We start from the raw sequence: 19,442 nt of genomic DNA on the forward strand, positions 1-19,442 counted from the left end.
TCAACTTCTGTGTCCCTTGACCTTGGACTTGGCATGTGATATCTCTTGGCTGGTTGTTATGGAAGTCTGGCCACAGTTACCAGAAGGTGAGTAACATCCCTTTGTAAAGGTGGGCAGGACTTGTCAGCCCCTCACCTGAGACTCCAGCTCCCACCCCACAGCTACAGGTAACCTGCTCAGCTGCATTTGGTCATGGCAGTGCTAGAGTGCTTAGGGAGTGGGAGGTTCACTGAAGATGGGATCCCATTGGTGCAGCCTTCATGCACCACCACCAGTGCTGCCTGAGTCATCCATGCTCCTGTAAGGAAGCCATGTGAACCTACTGGTAGGTTCACTGAGCCCTGTCTCCAGTGCCCTCTTGATCTGTGGTGAATGTGTGTCTGTTTACATTGTCTCAGGAAATGTCACATGATACAAATGGTGTTAGGCTGACGTGACGCAGACCATAAGAAACAGTAACTTTGCATTCCTACTATATTTTCTGTAAGAAGACATGCCCTGTGCTTCCTTGCCCCAGGAAGGGTGAGATATCCAGACAAGACTTTGTCAAGCTGAGCATATGTCCAGATGGGGCTATCCCAGCTCAACCAAAACCCAGCCAACTTCCAGGCTTGATATAGATGGTACATGCATAGTCTGAGTTTGCTCAGATGTTTGTCCAATTAAGTAACTAAGTGTGGAGGCAATTGCTTACACAGCCATAGTTAATGATACAATCCATCAGTTGAAAATATCTTATACCATACTAAGGAAGTGTTTAAATGGTCAAAATGGCTTTGGAACACTAGCTTTCTAGGTAGAATTACCTATAATAACATGGGCACTCAGACATATGGAGAAGTTAACTGCTGTGGGCACTTTCGAAAAATGAGAACCAGGGAAATGCTGGATTCTTGAGCTGTAGTCTTTGGTTTGGTTTGGTTTCAGTTTTCAAAGAACACTGGTCTGTTTCATGCATATGTACTAAGAAAGCTGAGTAGCCTGTCTGGAATACAGAGGTGTTGTGCTAGAGGCTAGAGGAGCCCCGAGGACAGGCAGTCAGAAAGAAGCACAGGCCCAAAATGTAAAGAGGCAGACAGTGACGGGGGCAGGAATGCTTCCTAGGGCACTATGGAAACTGCACTAGCTCTAGGTCCTCCCAATAAATATACAATATTATTATTTTAACTGGCCTGCTTTTGAAGGGAAGCAAATCCCCAAGATTCAGTGGGAACACTTTGCTGTGGCATGACTCAAGAGGGCATCTTCCTGCCAGTATGCACATCTGTTCCCATTGTATGGCTTTGAGCAGAGGTAGTGACATGTGGGGCTGACACCAGACTTGGGGTTGCAGCATCTAACTTGGGGTTGTAGCATCTGAACTCTCATACAGGAGGGATTGTGGATGAAGGTCAAGCAGAGAGCATCATAGCACAAGAGATGGATTGCAGAGTCAGCCAGAAACAGATGTCACGTGCTCCCTCAGCCCTGGTGGCTGAGTCACTGTGTTCCAGCTGCAGGACATTTCAAACCTGGCTTTATCCTGCAATGAAAAGCCAAGAGGAGGTGCCTGTTTCACTGTTGTGAGAGTCCCTTCAGTACCTGGAGTCATCAATCAGTGACTTCTAGAATTTAATACACATGAGATCACTTTGAAAATTAAATGCTTATCAGATACTAAGAGCTGCAAACTGGACTTTGGGGTACTTGTGGGGGAGTCTGTAATCTTAAGTCACATGCCCTACTCAGCCCACCCTTTCTGAGAGCAGTAATGGGTCAGCACCCAAGGAACACTGTACGGGACAGTGACAGGCTGGTGCCTAGAGATGAGTAAATGTGACAAGTTCAGAAGGTCACCAGGGTTTCAAACCAGGAAAAATACTGGTGAATGTGATGAAGGAATTTGTCACAAGTATGATGAGAAGTTGGAGGGACAAAATACAGCTCCTGAAAAGTGTTTCCTAGGCTGTTCACAGAAGTGCCAGGCTTTATGCGAAATGCTTCACACAAGGTTTAGTATTAATATCCAGTGTTCAACTTTCTTACCTGTATTCGAGAAATAAAAAGTGAGAAACAAAAACTCTTGCTGTAGTCTAGACATGACCCTGCAATTAGCTCTGTGCAAGCCAGTGTCAGAGCAGTGGCAGCAATGGGAATGGAGTTAGCTGAGTATCTGGCCTTGTGAACTCCAGAGAGCAGAGCCTGGCAGGACACGAGGCTGGGATGCTCCTGTAATTTCTGGCATGGGAATTTTGCTCCTTGTGATCTGGGAAAAGTGGAAGCTGCCAGACATCACTTGCTTGGATATTTTCATATGCTAGAAAGCTAGCACAGCGTTGAAGAGTATTTGTTGCTTTTGTAGAGGACCTGGTTTGATTCCCAGCACTAACATGGTGGCTCACAACCAACCATAACTCCAATTTAAGGGGATTTGATGTCCTCTTCTAATCTCTAAGGGAACAAAGCATGCACAAGGTACCGCACATAAATGCAAACAAACAATAATTTTTTAAAGTTTATTTTTTGTTCACTTGGTTTTAAATTTCAGTGCACACGTGTACATGCACAACTACATTCATAATGTAGGGCACGTGTACTGTGGCATGCACAACTACATTCATAATGTAGGGCATGTGTACTGTGGCATGTGAGGGGAGGTCTGTTCACGATGTCATAGCATTCATTCTGTTCTCTCACCATTATGTGAGTGCTCAGGATTGAACTCAGATCTCTGGGCTTGCATAGCAAGTACCTTTACCCACTCAGCCATTTTGCAGGTCTTGTTTACTCAGAGTTTTGAAACATGTCCACAATATAGTGCTGGCCAGTGTAGAACTTCCTTCACAACCCAGACTGGACTTTAACTTGCCATGGTCCTTCTACCTCTGCCTCTTCCAAAAACTCCATTGTTTTTTAAGGTTACCCAAGCAATATATGCTCTTCTTACAAATTAAAACAGTACCAGTAAGATGAAGCCTCTTCAACACCAGTCCATGGCCCTATATTGTTAATTCATTGTTTGGTTCTAGGCTGTCTTCTAGTGAGGTTTCCATGACAATTGATTATTGTTCTGTGGGGTGGCATCAGACTCTGTCATTCCACAATTTGCTGTTTTCCACTCCTCGGTTTGCCTTACAGAGTTTTCTGCCAGTTCATAGTTCCTCCATGTTCTTCTTAATTCTTTTGCATATTATTGTGTAATAAACTAACAAGGTTTGTTTATAGGCAGAGACTCTCCTCTTTCTCAGTTTAATTTTTAGTGATTATAAACACAGACTTGTAGGTACCTTCTTTGGGTGCTTCTTGTCTTCATGACCCATCCAAGAGCCCCTCACACAAATGAACACATTGAGTGACAACCATTCCATCACTGACAGCTAGCTTTTCAGTGCCAGCACCCTCACACTTTTTTCCTGTCCCAGACCATCTCTGACCCCCAAGAACCAGTTGGAGGTATAGGGCAGTTGACACCCTAGGGAACATTGGCTGTGGGCTTCCCCTGTATTTCTTGGGATTTTCAAGCCAGCTCACTAGCTACATGAGCCTTTATGCATGTTAGCCTTTGTATATTTTGCTCTGGCACATTCCTGGTTGCCACTGTCTGAGAAGCCATTCCAGGTCCTGCTGGAGAGGCCACATCCTCCCCAAGACACCATGTTCTGTGGAATTGGGCCATTCTGTCTTCCTAGAACACCCAGAAGAACCACACAGCAATACTAGTGCATATAGGAAATTGTCCATGCCACTGCCCTCTTTTGTCTCCTTGAAGCAGGTTTCTCATTCCCCCAGGGCTCTCATAGCCCTCATGAGACCATGCTACCAATCTCTGGGGGCTCAGACACAAGTCTGTGGGAGCAAGTCTAGGAACAAAGAGTTGAGCAGACATCTTGGTGACAACCAAATGTCACTTTTTGTTATTATGATGACCAACTTAACCCAGGTGCTACACACATCTGAATCCATTCTAGGCTCCATGAGCTGAGTCCCCCTGGTATGCATGAATGATACAAAGGTCCCATGAATGTTGCAGAAACCCATGTCTGCTTCAAAAAGAATTATTTCCACCAGCCTGAGCCAGTAATTTTCATTCATTCTTCAGAACCTTGCCCTATAGCCCTTGGGCCCCAACCAGCCCCAAGCAGATTGGCAGTCCCTTTGATATCCTGAAGGTGCCCATGTAGGACACTAGCTCCTTCCCTCTATGCCATAACCATTGACAGTGCTGATGCTCCCATGAGACCAGTTGAATGTTAAGAACAAGCTGCCTGGCTTGTCTTTAAATTCCCAACTCAGAGCCTGGCCTGTCTAGGTGGGCAGAAGGTGTGTCTCTAGGGAATAAGTGAAGGAATGAGACGTTGAGATCTTCCCTGAAGTGGAACCATCACTGCTGGATGGACTCACTTCCAACTGGCTCAGGCTGAGAGTGGCCCCTTCAGACAGAGGCTGATCTCACTCAAAGAAAGGTCTGAGCTAGGTGTGGGAGTGAAGAGAGAGGGCCTACCAGAGGCTAGGGAGGGGTGGCAATAGGGTAGTGGACTAGTTTACTTTTCTGTTGCTGTGATAAAACACTTGGTTAAAAGCAATTTTGGGAGGAAAAGGATTGCTTGGCTTAGAGACCTCTTTCATTGAGGAAAGTCAGGGCAGAGACCATAGAGGAATGGTACATTCTGGCTCACTCCCCATGGCTTGCTCAGCCTGCTTTCCAACCTGGCCCACCTGCCCAGGGCAATACCACCTACAGTGGACTGGAACCTCCCAACTCAGTCACTAATTAAGAAAATCCCCCCAGGCTTGCCTACAGACCAATCTGATGGAGACATTTTTTCCAATCAATGGTCTCTTCCAATGGTGATTCTAGTTTGCATCTAGTTAACAAAAAGCTAACCAACCAGCACCAGAAGAAACCCAGCATGTGTCCCAAGTGACAAGAATAACAAAGTCTGGACATTTTGCACAGACTAGGAGTATAGTCTATAATAATGAAGTCTATATTCAACATAGCTAGAAGATAGGTTTTTATATCTACCACAAACAGTAAGTTAATAAGTAATTCTGTAAGTTGAGGTGGGATGCTAATTACATGAGGCAGAAAATCACAGCACTCCCATAAGTTCCTATCATCATGAAAATGTAAGTCCCTGTTGGACATTGCCCTTCTCACTTGAACAGACACTTCATGAAAATAGTCTAGTTCGCTGCTGTGTCTCTCTCTGGAGCAGTGGCCCTCAATCTTCCTAACGCTGTGACCCTTTCATACAGTGCCACATGTTGTGGTGACCTCCAACCATAAATTATTTTCATTGCTGCTTCATGATTAGTTTTGCTGTTATGAATTGTATTGTAAATGCCTGTTTTCCATTGGTTTTAGGTGACCCCTGTGAAAGGGGGTGCAACTCACAGGTTGAGAACTCTGGGGTGGCCAGTAGCTCTTCATCAATGTCCAGGGAATAAGTCAATGAGATACATGTGTATTCTATGCATCTCCTCCCTGGACACATTAACTGGCTTGATTTTTCCCAAGACATGGAGCTACTGTCCATCCCTCCTCCAAACAGAGCAGGACAAGGGGCTGTATTGTTGCAGACATATGGTAGTACACCAGAGGTAGATGAGTGGCCTCTCAGAGTGATGGGCAGGTAACATGTTGTTGGGACCCAGCCTCCACGGGGTCTCTGTGAGTTGTTTTCCAGCATAACCACAGGTACCTCCTGTTTTCTAAGCCTCGCCCATTAACATCCTGTTATGATCCTTTCTTGTTATTGAAACATTGTGCCTTGCCCCCATCCCCTTCTTGCTTTGCTGGCTGTGGGCAAGGGTTGTGGTTTCCTTGTTTATAATAGGGCGTGGGAGTGGGTGATGTTTTCCCATCTCCCCTTGTATATAAGCTGCTAGTTGCAATAAACCAATGACATTCGCTTCCCGAATGTCCCGAGTTGTGTCCTTCTTAATCCACAGACTCTCGCCTGGTCCGGTTCTTCAGTCGCTGGTGCTGGCGCTGGTGACAACATGTGACCACTGAATGGAAACTGCCAGACAGAATGTAGAGGGGCTTTTCTTTATATCCATTGCATTTGTAAAAGGAGGTGCCATGATACCCAAGAAGGATGAAAGGCAAAATCCACTGCAAATCCCACAGCCCTGAGGTGCTGCTGTTTGCAGGAGTGTCTGTGCACACACCAATGTATGCCTGAGTCAGGTTATGTTCAGCTAGAGATGATGGTGATCAGAATGGTGAGGATGTAACTGTGGCAAGCTTGTTTCTGTAAGAGCCAGGCAGCAAGCTCACTGTGTCTGTCACCCTTGCTCACTCTTATCTATCAGTCTGTTAGCTGTGACCCCACCTCATAGTCCTCAGGACAACATCTGCATTCTAGGAAATAGGAAAAAGCAAAACATAAAAGTGAGGGGAAGGTATGATGTTCTCAAGGAAGCATCCATGTGGTGCTTTTACTGATGCTTCACTGGCCTCAACTAGATGATGTAGCCTTGCCCAGCTGCAAGAGACTTGGGAAATGCCCTGGTTCTGGCAGCTATGTGTCCAGATAAAGCCCCCCTTTGCCATGAAAGAAGGGAGGAATGGCTAGCTATGGATAACTAGAGCCTCTGTCATATTGTTGATGTCATATTGTGTGATGGAAGCACTGACACCATGTGATACAAGACATAAGCTCTGGAGGCATCTACGGTAGGAATTTGCCAGGCACTTGCCCACTGATGTCCTATCTATAAACCAGGTTCAGAACAAAACAAGCTGCCTCATAGGGATCCAATGAGCTGACATATATGAAGGAGTCAGGTATTAGGACCTTGGGAGAGTGGGCTGGGATGTTTGTAGCTTTCCCATATTCTGTATGATATATATACACATACATGCATACATATATAATACAGATACATATGCTAGAAATATATAATCTTAAAAAAGAATTCAGGAGACAGAATTCCAGAATTTAAATCCCGGCTCTAAAAAAAATTTAAAGAATTAAAAGGACATTTATTCACTTTGGGCATGTTTGCATTTGCCATGACACTCATGTAGAGGGCAGAGACAACTTACAGAAGTTGGTTCTGTCTTTCATTGCCTGGGTGCCAGGGCTCAAATTTGGGTCATCAGGCTTAGCAACAAGTAGCTTGACCTGCTAAGCCATATCAGAGGCCCCAAGTTTCAGCCTCTTTTGTTCTTTCATACATTCATCAATTTGGTATGTTCAGGGTTCTGTGTAGCTATACAGATCTTCTTGGGTGTGCCCACGAGATGATGGGGATTAAACATGGGACCTTGTGAACTCTACCACTGAGCTACATTCCAAGCCCTCTTTGCATTTCATTTGAGATAGTCTCTTACTCAGATGGCCATGCTGGCCTTGAACTCATACATAATTCAAGAAAGCCAACATGCTATCTTTTTGCTTTAACTTCCCAAGAAGCTGGGCCTACAAAGCTTGTAAGTCATATGGTGATGTAGATGCCTGTAGATTTTTAAGCATGAAGCTGGAGAGACTTCAAATTTTACTGTCTTTAATCACCACCTTGCATTGTCCCTACTGTTTCCTATCATCAAAATATAATTTTGCACTTCAGGCTTGGCACCTCCCTCTCCACATCCAATATTTCTGAAGACTCCAAGGAGACCATGCTGAGCAAGAACTCTGGTTCAGGCTTCAGAGAGCTGACTGCTGCTAGTGGGAAAGATTTTCAATTAAAACCCTACAGATAAAGACATTGAATTAGCTACAAGCCACTTGGTGCACCGTGGAGAAACAGGGTGACCTTTGAGGGACTGTCAGGGACACAAACAGAGGAGGCCCAGGAAACAGCATTAGGGGCGCTGGACACCAACTGCAGGCTGAGAAACATCCCAAGCCGTTTACCTTAGGTTCTCATTGCTATAAAGAAATACCTCTGACCAAAGGAACTTAAGGAAGGGTTCGTTTGGCTCAGTGTTTGAGAATCCATCATGGCAGCAGGAATGCAAGGCAGCTGTCACCTGTCAACAGGCAGGAAGCAGAGAGAGGCAAAGGCTGCTGCTCAGCTTGCTGTCCCCCCTTTATTCATTCCAGGGTCTCACTCCACGGAATAGTGCAGTGCATAATTAGAGTAGGTTTCCTAACCTCAACCCAGCATAGAAATTCCCTCACAGACATGCCCATGGCCTCAGAGATCCTAGATCCTGTCAGCTTGGCACTTGGTGTCAACCATCATACCCACCTTATTTTCTACTGTCCAATACTCTGTAAGTTGAACATGCTAGATAATGAGGAGACAGAGATTCCAAGAGCTCAACTACCAAATGGTCATGCCTCTGGGTGCAAAGCCCTGATCCTTTACTCTGTGTTGTTCAGACCACTGGAAAAGGCCTGGAGCTTGTTACCTGGGTCCTTGAGACTCTCAGGAAGGTGATCTCCCATGCAGAGATGTGGTTTCAAGCAGTAGAGAGCTGAAAATTGACTTTGGTCAAGTGTGGAGATCATTAGGCTGCAGGAACTCTTAACACCTTCAGCATTTCACAGCAGCCCTGAGCTCCCCAAATACAGAGAGCACCAGCACCCGTCCTTTAAAAGGTGAATGAAATCACTAGCTAGCCCAGCGCCTACGCATCTTCCCCTTTGCCTTCAATTACCTCAGTCCCCAGTTACATCATTGCTAGTGAGATGCTTAACAAAACCATGGTAATGTCAGCAGCAGTGAATTAAATGAGAATAAAGGGAGCTCTGTTTCTGTTCAATGTCCCACTTGGGGATGATGCCTAACTGTGTTCTTTAGCTTCCTACAGGGATTCCCACGTGGAAGTAAAGTATCTGGTTGAAACCTGGACAAGTATGTGGCAAGCACTGGAATCCAAGTATAGGGTCACTTCCCGATCCTAGGGTGAGTTGTAAATAGAGGCAGTCACCTTCCAGGACTGATTCTGCCACAGATGATGACATCCCCCTTGTCTAGCCAAACCAAGTGGAAAATTGGATTTGAAGAACAGGGCTTCCATCACAATCAAGACACTTTGTGGTGTCTGGGTACCAGCTACCACAGATCAGCACAGCCCCCATGTGACAAGGAGTGGACAAAGCAGCCAGGGTCCAGTTCATGTCATGAACAGGTTCTTACTATGCCAGGAACTCTGTATCCAGATTTCTGTGCCAATCATTACTTTTTCTAATAGGATACCCTACAAGGAAAATGAGAGAGCCTTGCTTTTAAAACCTAGCATTGCCTCTGATCACCTGCGATTTCAGGTGTGTTACTAAAAAAGCTTACTGCATACCCATATCCTTACCTTTCAAATAAGGATGATGATGGTAGTGTTCCTAAGGTAGCTGTGGGAGTTGGGAGGGAGTCCCCACTTATCACAGGAAATGGGAACTGTGCTTATTACTGGACTCAAATTAAAGTTGATTATATTTCAGGTTAAATATAAACTAGGTGCACTAATTCTAATTCTGTGCTTAAACTCTCTCTCTCTCTCTCTCTCTCTCTCTCTCTCTCTCTTTCTCTCTCTCTCTCTCTGTGTGTGTGTGTGTGTGTACATGCACCCATGAAGAGCCCTATACTGTCTTCATGAGGAGCTTGAATCATAGCACCAATGGAAAGAGAGAACAGTGCTTCATGTTACACAGCTGTGCTGTGCCTAGGAGGCCTCTGCAGCACATCAGGAAGCTGGGCCTCATTGTTTTCTTTTTCTGTTGATTAAATTTGCTGCTGGACAGTCACTCTGCCATCCACTTTCACCTCCACCTCCCTTCTACCCTCGTCTACCTTCCCATCTCCCCACAAATCTCTGTCATGTCTATTCTTTTTCTTTTGTGACCCACAAACATTAACTAAGGCCACCTGTGTGACTGTGAATTTGAAGCTGTCAGAGTTGGGGAAGGGGGGCGGAGCTCAACAGATCTAACAGCCAATATTTCAGAAGTAAAAAGTAGAGCCCATGAACCCTCCTCTTTCTTGAATTGGTTGTTGATCGGGCCAGTCTTGTGTGGGCCTGGTAACTACTGACACTGGGAGTTAATGATTCCTGTAAATGCAGGAGTCTAGGGAATGGCTCCCTAGACTTATCTTCCCTCCACCTTATCTTCTACTCTTATGTACTCCCCACCCTCTCCTTCCCACTGTTCCCTGAGCCTAGAGCAAGTGATAATACCCTTTGTTTTTGAGACAGGGTCTTTCACTGAACCTGAAACTGGAGTTTTCACTACGCTAGCTAGCCAGCAAGTGATCCACCTGCCCTGACCCTTCAATGCTGGAGTTGTAGACATGCACTGCCTTGCCTAGCTTATACATGTCAGAATCCAAACTCGTATCCTCATTTGTACAAGAAGAGTTCTTACCACTGAGCTATCTTCTATCAGCCACCCCCCCCACTCTATTTGTTTTTGTTTTGTTTTTAAAAGTGACTTGAGACCTTCTTAGGTCTTGAAATAATATTGATTTTAGGTTATGCTAAGTCAAGTTTGATCTTAGAAATGACTTATCTGCTACTTACTTGTGATATGGTTTACTTTAATTCCTATCTTCACTAGGTTTCAATTTTCTTGCTGTTTTATGAGATAGTCTGAGCTAAATATGACTCTAGAACACTGAAGAAATACGGAAGCCAGGCATTGGTGGCACACACCTTTAATCCCAGCACTCAGGAGGCAGAGGCAGGTGGATCTCTGTGAGTTTGAGACCAGCCTGGTCTACAAGACCTAGTTCCAGGACAGCCTCCAAAGCCACAGAGAAACCCTATCTCAGAAAAAAAAGAAAACAAAACAAAAAAAAGAAAGAAAAGAAAAAGAAAGAAATATAGAAACATATCTTTTTCTAATCATGTATTAGGCAATATGTTCTTTGACACAAAAACAAATGCACAAATAATAAGAGAAAAAACAGATACATTGGAAATTACCAGAATTTAAACTTTATGCTCTAAAGGACACTATCAAGAAAGGCAAAGTCGGGGGGGGGGGGGGAGTCCTGGAGAGATAGCTCAGGAGTTAAGTACACTTGTTCTTGCAGAGGACCTGGGCTTGTTTCCTAGTTTAGTTCCATCGTGGTTCACAACCATCATCACTCCAGTTCCAGGGGATCTGACATCCTCTTCTGACCTCTTCATGGTGCATGTGTATACATTGCAGTCAAGACACCCACATATAAAATAAAATGAATACATCTAATAAATATAGCTTTAAAAGCAAATTAGCCGGGCGTTGGTGGCGAACGCCTTTAATCCCAGTACTCAGGAGGCAGAGGCAGGTGAATCTCTGTGAGTTCAAGACCAGCCTGGTCTATAAGAGCTAGTTCCAGGACAGGCTCCAAAGCCACAGAGAAACCCTGTCTCAAAAAAACAAAAACAAAAATAAAAAGCAAATTAAATGACAGCTGGGCATGGAGTCACATGCCTGTAATCCCAGCACTGAGGAGGCTGAGGCCAGAGGATTTGGTCAAGTTCAAGTCCAACCAGGCCTGTGTAGTGAGGCTCCATGTGTCAGAAAAAAACTGAAATAAATAAAAGGCATGATGATGTATTCCTGTAACCCTGGTACTTGGGAGATAAGAGACAGAAGGATCGAGAGTTCAAGGTCATCCTTGACTACATAGTGAGTTCAAAGCCAATCTAGGATATATGAGAAATTGTCTCAGGAAAAAAAACAAAAAACAAAACAAAACAAAAAAAAAAAAAAAAAACAGTTAAAGGACAATGTCCAGAGTAGTAGGAAATACTTTAAGATCCAGACAGATTTTAAGTGACTTGAATTTAGGATAAATAACACTATCACTTTAAAATAAAAAAGATAAGCCAAGTCTAAACATAGACAGAAGATTTAACAAATTGTGTCTCTGAAGAAGATGGACACATGGCCAAAAAGATCATAGGTTTCATGAGCCAGCACAGAGGCAGAGCCAAGCTGCCGAGGTAGCATTACTGTCCCAGAATGACTGCAACAGCAGAGAGACTGTGGGAAAACTTGAGACTCCCACATGTTGCTAGGGCATGTGGGAATCTGCCAGGATGAAATATATTTCTTTGAATTCTGAACTAAAAAAAAATCAATAAAGTAATAAAAAGATAAAGGGAGTCTGGATTTCCCCCTTCCTCCTTTAACCCTTCAATGACACTAACTGCCATCACCCATCTGCTTCTTGCTCTGTGGCTATGCTAGAACTGCACACAGAAGCCACGTAGGACCTTTAAACTGAATTTGTGGTAGTTTTTCTTTTTCAACAGTAAGAAAATCTCACCAGTCTATTGTGAAAGCTGTTGAACTCACAGATCATGAATCTCATTGAACCCTTGTTGCAGACCCATGGGGTCTCAAGAGAGAAACTGAGGCTCAGAGGGTTACAGAGACAGGAGGCAGCACAGCCTGTGCAATTGTAGGCAGCCTTCCTAAGAGGCTTGCCCACACAGCTAACCTGGATGCAAGCAGAAGGTGCTTAGTCAGCAGTGAGCAAATAGCAGTGGTAGAAATAACCTCATCGTTTCTTGCTCTGCTTTTTAAGAGCAGGAGTGTGATCACTTCATTTTTTTCAAAGTCCTGAATTCAGCTTTTCCTGATGCGCAGTTAGGCATTGCCATTTACTTGCAAGGCACATGCTCCTGGCTTCCTGGGGCGAGATGCCTTTCTCTTATCTAAGCCAGGCCGGCTGGGCTTTTTCTCCGTTTGTAACTGTCTGAAATCCAGCTTTCTCCCAGCGGGCTGCTGCAGCTCTGCACGGCTCTACACCTGAGATATTTGCTGCAAGAAGCCCATTAGCCAAATGCCTAAGGCCTGCTGCTTGTTTTCCCGCTCGCTTTATTTTCCTTCGGACATAATGCTTTGTTTGCAACACAGTAATTGTTCCACAGCCAGTGATTCCTCCATCATAAACAGGAATGAGAATCAGAATGTGCAGGCAGGGGGAGATGACAAATGTCACTGTAGGCTGGCTTTGATGTCAAAGCTACACTGCAACATCTCCTCTGCAGGCCTTGCCCATATTGCCCACAGTGCCTTCCCAACCCAGGGACAACCCTGAACCCAGTGGAGGCTGATAGGCCCAAACATGTGCTTTTAATTTGGGGACCTCTGTCTAGCATTGGAACTTACCATAAGGGAACAGCAGGTCAGTGTCTGTCCAGTTTCACAGGAAACCTGTGAGCTGTTTGGTCACCTGGGCCCCATGCAAGCAATCAGGCTTTGGTACAGCCACACAGTTCCCAATGTGGGTACAAAAGCCTCTCAGACTGAAGCCAGCTTGCATCTCCAAGCCTTTCCAGATGAGGCCTGGGAATGCCTCAACCAGCAAAAAAGACGGAGGGCCAGAGTGAGCTTTTGCTTCCCAGAGGCCTCTGGGAAGGAGCGAGGAGGAGCCTCCCAGCCCCATCATGGTCCAGAGCCAGCCCTGGTGTTGGGAAGCATGGTCAGTTCCAGGTAGGGAGGTAGCTCAGTTGGCAGAGTGCTTGCTCAGCACATACAAAGGCCTTGGTTTGGTCCCCAATGCCACATAAAGTAATCCAGCCTGTGGGAGGGTAGAGGCAGGATAAACGGAAGTTCAAGGTCTTCAATGAGTTCTAGGTCAGTCAGAGCTCCCTGAGACCCTGTCTGAAAACACAAGAATGGAAGAAAGAAGAAGAAGAGGGGGAGGAGGAGGAAGAAGAAGAAGAAAAAGGAGTGAACTTTCATCAGAAAGACCTAGGTCTTGCCTCTCACCTCTTCAGGCATGCTCCTCCTCCTCCTTACCCACTTCCTCTGTACTCTGTCCATTTCCTCCATCGTCCCCACAGTGCATCCCTTTCTTTCCCTCCCCCGGCTTCCTTCCCCTTCGCTGCATCTTCTCTCCCATTCTCTGTTGCCTGGTGTTTGCCTTCCATCTTGTTTTTCCTTTGTGGGTTTACTCTCTCCTCAGCCCTCCTCTCAGCTGAAGCACCCCTTGGCTACCTCACCCTGGTATACAACGCTGGTGAGGGAAGTTCATCCTCTGTCCCAGGTGCCAATGGTCCCTTTGAAGGACACGTGTTTTGTAGATAGCTTGAATTACATGCATTTGATTTGAGGGGAAAAAAATGAAACAAAACAGAAGCAGGAGGAAAGCAAGTTCAGACAGCAGAGTGGTCCGATAATCATCTCTGTCATGGCACAACCTTTGTCTCAGCACTGACCCCGCCATTCCAGCACCCACTCCCCTACCTGGTGGTGGTTTCACAAGGATGCCAAGTGTGGCCTCAGGGTTCACTGCCCGAGTATAAATTCACAGGCAGAAGATAGAGGGTCTCAGGGTCATACTACCACCTTCCTGAATGGACCTCCCAGAATTCTATCCACTGTCCTGATAAATGTGCTTCTCTTCCTCAGTGGACCAGGTAGCCTGACAGACAGCAAGACATTTGTGTAGAGCTGGGCAAGGGGCAAACAGCTGTCCCCAGTCCCTTCAGGGAAGATAAAGAGCATGTGCATGAATCATAATGGGGAGATCTCTTCTGGTCCATGGCTCCATGGGGGTGGGGAAGTAACCACCAGAAGTGGAGACAGGTAGTGAGACCTCCCAGTCCAGCATACCTGTCCATCAGCTGGTAAATGCTGCCTCTCACTGATCAGAGAGAGGCAAGGCTGGGTCACAGCTGATGACTTGGGCAAGGCAAGTGAGAAGTGGCTCTCTGCCCCTTTCTGCTCTCCAGAGCCTGCCAAATGTCTGAGTGAAGAGGCATCTAAGAATCCCAGTTCCCCCAGCTATGACTGTATGGCTGCTTTGGTCCCCTGGCCTCTTCTCTTCTGCATTTGGAAAACGTGAGATGGACTCTATGAGTATCTTAAGGCCCCACCCTACTGGTCCATTTGTGAGCTTGTCATGATCTACACCCAGGCTTTGTGATGGACTTGGAGGTTCTTCCTATATGTTTTCATGATAGCTCCCTGGGTTTGCTCACCCAGCCCACCCTAAGCTCCGGCTATAACCTGAGAACCAAAGCAACCATCACTCGGATATGCTGTGGGCTTCATATCTGGAATACCCAGTGCTTTTAACTTCTCAGAGTACAGGCCTCAAAAACCCAGGTGTCAGTGCCCTAAGGTCAAAGTTCTTTCCAGTGTACATTTCTTCCTTCTTTTTGTAAAGACTAATTTATGTTATGTGTATATGTGTGTGTGTGTCTGTGTGTACGCATATGCATCACATGTGTGCATGCTCCTGAGGTCAGAAGAGAGTGTTAGATCCCTTGGAACTAGAGTTCCAAGCACAAGCACTTGTGAGCCAAAGCCACCTGATGTGGCTGGTGTGAACCAAACCTTTGCAAGATCAGCAAGCTCTTAACTGCTAAGCCATTTCTCCAGCTCCCAGACCTTCTTTCTATCATACAAGTTTATCATATCCTTTCTTCTATCCTGACAGGGAATTCATAAATAGATGTCATCTTTGCACACAATTTTGAGTAGCACTATAACATTCTTGTTATAAGGGACACGAAGAGAATGCACATTTTATAGGAACATTTCAATGGGGGTGTGTTTGGGGACTACTTACACATGCTCTCAGAGTCACATATGGTCTTAGACAGAAAAAAATATAATATGATATCCTTATGCATGGAATGACACACACATCACACACAGGGTTCTGTCTATGGCTGTGGTTCTGACAGTGCTGTGACCAGAAGGACACCAGGATGCCTGCCACGCTGGTGTCTAGGGTACCATGAGCTTTGCAGCTTCCCCAAATATGAATTCCAAGTCTAAAAACTCTTTTAGAAAGAGGAGGAAAAAGAGGAAGAAGAGGAGAAGGAGGAGGCAAAGCAACCCAGCAATTCCACCCCTAAAGATATGCCCAAGAGAAATGGAAGCAGATGAAGTTCACACCAAGACTCTATTGGAGCACTCCAGTAGCACCAGACCCCCGACCAGAAACTGTCCAACCACCATCAACTGTTTAATAGGAAAACAAAGTGCAACATCCCACTCTGGGAAACTATGAATCAATGGAAAGTAAGAAATGACAGCAGTAAAGGATGGGTTGGCCTAAAAATCAGTATGTTAAATGAGAGAAGGGATCCTGTCATTCGGTTTAAAAGACAAGTCTAGGAGCCAGAAAGATGGCTCAGCAGTTAAGAGCACTGGATGCTGTTACATAGGATCTGGGTTCCACTCCCAGCACCTATATGGAAGCTAGTAATTTCAGTTCCAACACCCTTTTCTGGCCCCCATGTGCATAGCACACACAGTGCACATAGATGCTGGCAAAACACTCATACCCGTAAAACAAAAATATTATTTTAAAAGAAAAATCTAGGGAGAGATTAAGTTGGGGATGGGTCAGTCCTTGGACGAGCATGAGCAAGACTTTGGCTCAGTTGTGGGGGAGGGAATTAGTCATTGCCTGGGGTTGGAGCAGGAGGAACAGTTGATGGCAAGCAAGCACAAAGAGACTTCCTAGAGTGATATGCCTGTTTGGGAACCAACCCGTGTGACAGTTCTCTAACTTGATCACATTCACCAAAGCCACAGAATTGGTTAAACACTTCATTGGATTCTCAAGCCTTTGTTTTGGGTACTAGACACTTAGATACAGGTTAACTTGGTGGTCATTTCCAACTGAACACGCCTATGGCATTTCTACAGTCATTTTAATGTTGCTTCCTCTCAGATGTGTCATCAGTGAAACACGAGTGAGCAACAGTGCCAAGCAGGCTGGGGTTGCACTTGTTAAGACTGGATATCTGGCACATGGTAGGAATAAAATTCAAAATTCTAGCATCTTCTTCCCTGGAGGGGCAGAGACAAGGAGGTGTGGAGTAATTGCCATCACTGGGTTCTGTTGAGATTAGTCAGCAGAGACCCCAGAAGGGGGCAGCCAGGAGCTGCCCTTCCACATGAGCAGAAAAGAGATGATGTACTTCAGCCATATGTGATGGTGCATGCCTGGAACCCAGAACTCCAGATGCTAAGACAGTATAGACGTGTAATCATCTTCAGGTGCATAGTGAGTTTGAGACCAGCCCAGGCATCAAGAGACCTAGCCAAGGGAGGGAGGAGGAGGAGGAGGAGGAGGAGGAGGAGGAGGAGGAGGAGGAGAGGGAGAGTCCTTAAAAAACAAAACTTGTTTTCAGAGCCAGGAAATTATGACAAGCATTTTTTTCCCTTCAAGTGTTCATGAGAAAGTTTCACAGAGTGTGCCTGGTTCTTTAATTAAGGACTATCCTGTGTCCTTAAGACAGCTAACCACCCCACCTCCTGCCCGCTAAATCTCTGAAGCATCCTTGAGCCGGTAATAATGAAAATGACCCTGCAGAGTTCAAATCACCCACAGCAAGTGACCTCTTCCATTCTGAGCTCTTTCCTGTATTCTAATATCACATTGAGGGGACCTGGGCCACCCAGGGGCTGAGCCCGCACAGAGACGCATTGAGTGCTTAGCTAGATTGAGTGCAGACATCCTGATTGAGGGCAGGCATCATAGCCCGACAAGGACTTTCTAGTCTTGACTTTTCTTTTTCTATACTTCTCCAACACTCTGATACCAAGTGTGTACTCAGTGTCACTCAGAGTTCTGGAAATGGCTTCTGGTGGAGAGTATAGAGATTGATGGTGTTGGGAGTCATTGTTAGGAAACTGAGGCAACGGAATGACTGCTCCCATGAGTCTCAGTTTTGAAGGTGGGATGTCCAGGGATGTCAAACACCCACTGTTCAGGCTACAGTTCCAGCCTCTTTGCACAGAGATGCAGATGAATCAGTAATTTAAAGCCATCCTTGGCTACATAGTAATTAAAAGCCAGCCTAGACTATCTAAAAAAGTCAAATATAAATATGTAATACCAAGTCAACAAGAATGGTCTGCCTTGTTTTACTAGCAGCTATATAGACTTCTACAGTATGGATGGATTTCTCAAACTTTTTAATTATATTTCTTGTATTGATGTGTATGAATGAACACAGTGGCCAGTGGCAACTTGCAGTGGTCAGGTCTCTCTTTGTACCATGTGGATCTTGGGGATCTGACTTAGGTTTTCGGGACTGGTGGCAAATGGCTTTACCTGTTGAACCATCTGACTGGGCCTTGATATATTTTAGTTACAAGGTGGATTATGAACTCACAGTCCTGCTATAATAAATTCATGACCCAACACTGAGTATTAAAGTCAAGGTGTCTTGGAACAGCTAGACTGTGCTTTGGTTTTTTCATTGTGATCCAGTGGCATGGCTCCCTAGGACTAGAGAGGATAGGATAGCATCAGAGGCCATTTCCTAACAAGGGTCAGTCTTTGGACACACTGAGTGTCAACTCAGTCCTCCTGTCTTTCCTCCCAAGTTGTATCCTGGGAAGAGACCCTCACCAGCTAGAATAAGGTAGCTTTGTTCTCTGCTTTTCAAGATGCCCAGCTGGAAAATGCCTTGTTTCCTGGTAACTTGAAGTGACCATCAAGTGCCTTTGTTTGAGCAGTAGTCTTCTGGAGGGAAAGAAGGAAAACGAGATGCACAGACCAGATGGATCTAAATTGAACACATTCTCAGTGCTTAATTTCCCTAATGCAGAGCACAAACAGCCTTCTGGGAATACTTCCCCAGCAGTGCCTGCAGTCTTAACCACTCACAAGCGTTAACCATATTGAGTTTTGGGGGCTTCACTCCCTAGCACCTCCCAGGAACCCAGCCGGAGCCACCATTTGCCCTGGTAAGTCTCCTGTAAGAAGCACCAACCAATCTTCCTAATACAAGCCGACCATAACACTGTGCTTAGCAGAGCCTTGATGGGTCGCTTCTGATGAGAAACAGAAAGCCAACACAGCCAGCCCTTCAGAGCCATGTGCTCCCTTTCCAATTAAGATGTCCATCCTTTGGTGTCTCTTTCTGTTAGTCAGCCTATCAAGTAACAATCATGGGCAAGAAAGATCATTATGAAGGTGGAATTCTCAGGCATCATTCCCTTTTCTCAACCTCTATCTACTCAACTCTCCTCTGTAATTTGTCCTGTTTTGTGTGAGACAGGGTCTTAGTATGTATGCTAAGCTAGTTGTGAACTGGTGGTCCTTTGCCTCAGCCTCCCAACCTCTGGATCATAGACTTAGGGTTGTGCTACCATACCTGACCATGATGGGCCGTGTACAAATTTTGACATTGGCATACAGGCAAAACACACATAAAATGAATAAATATAATTTAAAAGAAATTTTAAAAAGAATAGAAACCCACAGGAAGCAGCTGACTTGAATAAGGGGGTGCTCATGGTCCCTAAACTGACAGTTAGAAAACCAGTATAGGACTGAACCAGGCCCCCTGAACGTGGGTGTCAGGTGGGGGGCATGGGAGGATGGGAGGGAGAGGGAACTGGGATTGATACATAAAATGACTGTTTCTAATTTAAATTTTAAAAAATCTATAAAAAGAAAAAAAGAATAGAACCAGAGCTGGGATGTAGCTCAGTTGGTTAAGTGCCTACTGGCTGGAAGCCCTGGCTTCAATACCCCAGTACCAGTTAAACAATGTTGGGTGTGGTTGTACACATCTATAATCTTAGGAT

General features: G+C 45.3%; 1 long non-coding RNA gene across 1 annotated transcript in view; it reads left to right on the plus strand.

Moving 5' to 3' along the window:
- The window catches only part of LOC113835114, a 31,788-nt gene continuing 12,346 nt past the window's right edge, over window positions 1-19,442 (plus strand). Inside the window, exon 1 of the long non-coding RNA XR_003484370.2 lies at window positions 1-86. This is a non-coding gene — a long non-coding RNA (uncharacterized LOC113835114). The remainder of the gene's footprint in view (window positions 87-19,442) is intronic.

This window comes from Cricetulus griseus, chromosome 3 (assembly GCF_003668045.3).
Source record: "Cricetulus griseus strain 17A/GY chromosome 3, alternate assembly CriGri-PICRH-1.0, whole genome shotgun sequence".
Taxonomy (NCBI): Eukaryota; Metazoa; Chordata; class Mammalia; order Rodentia; family Cricetidae; genus Cricetulus; species Cricetulus griseus.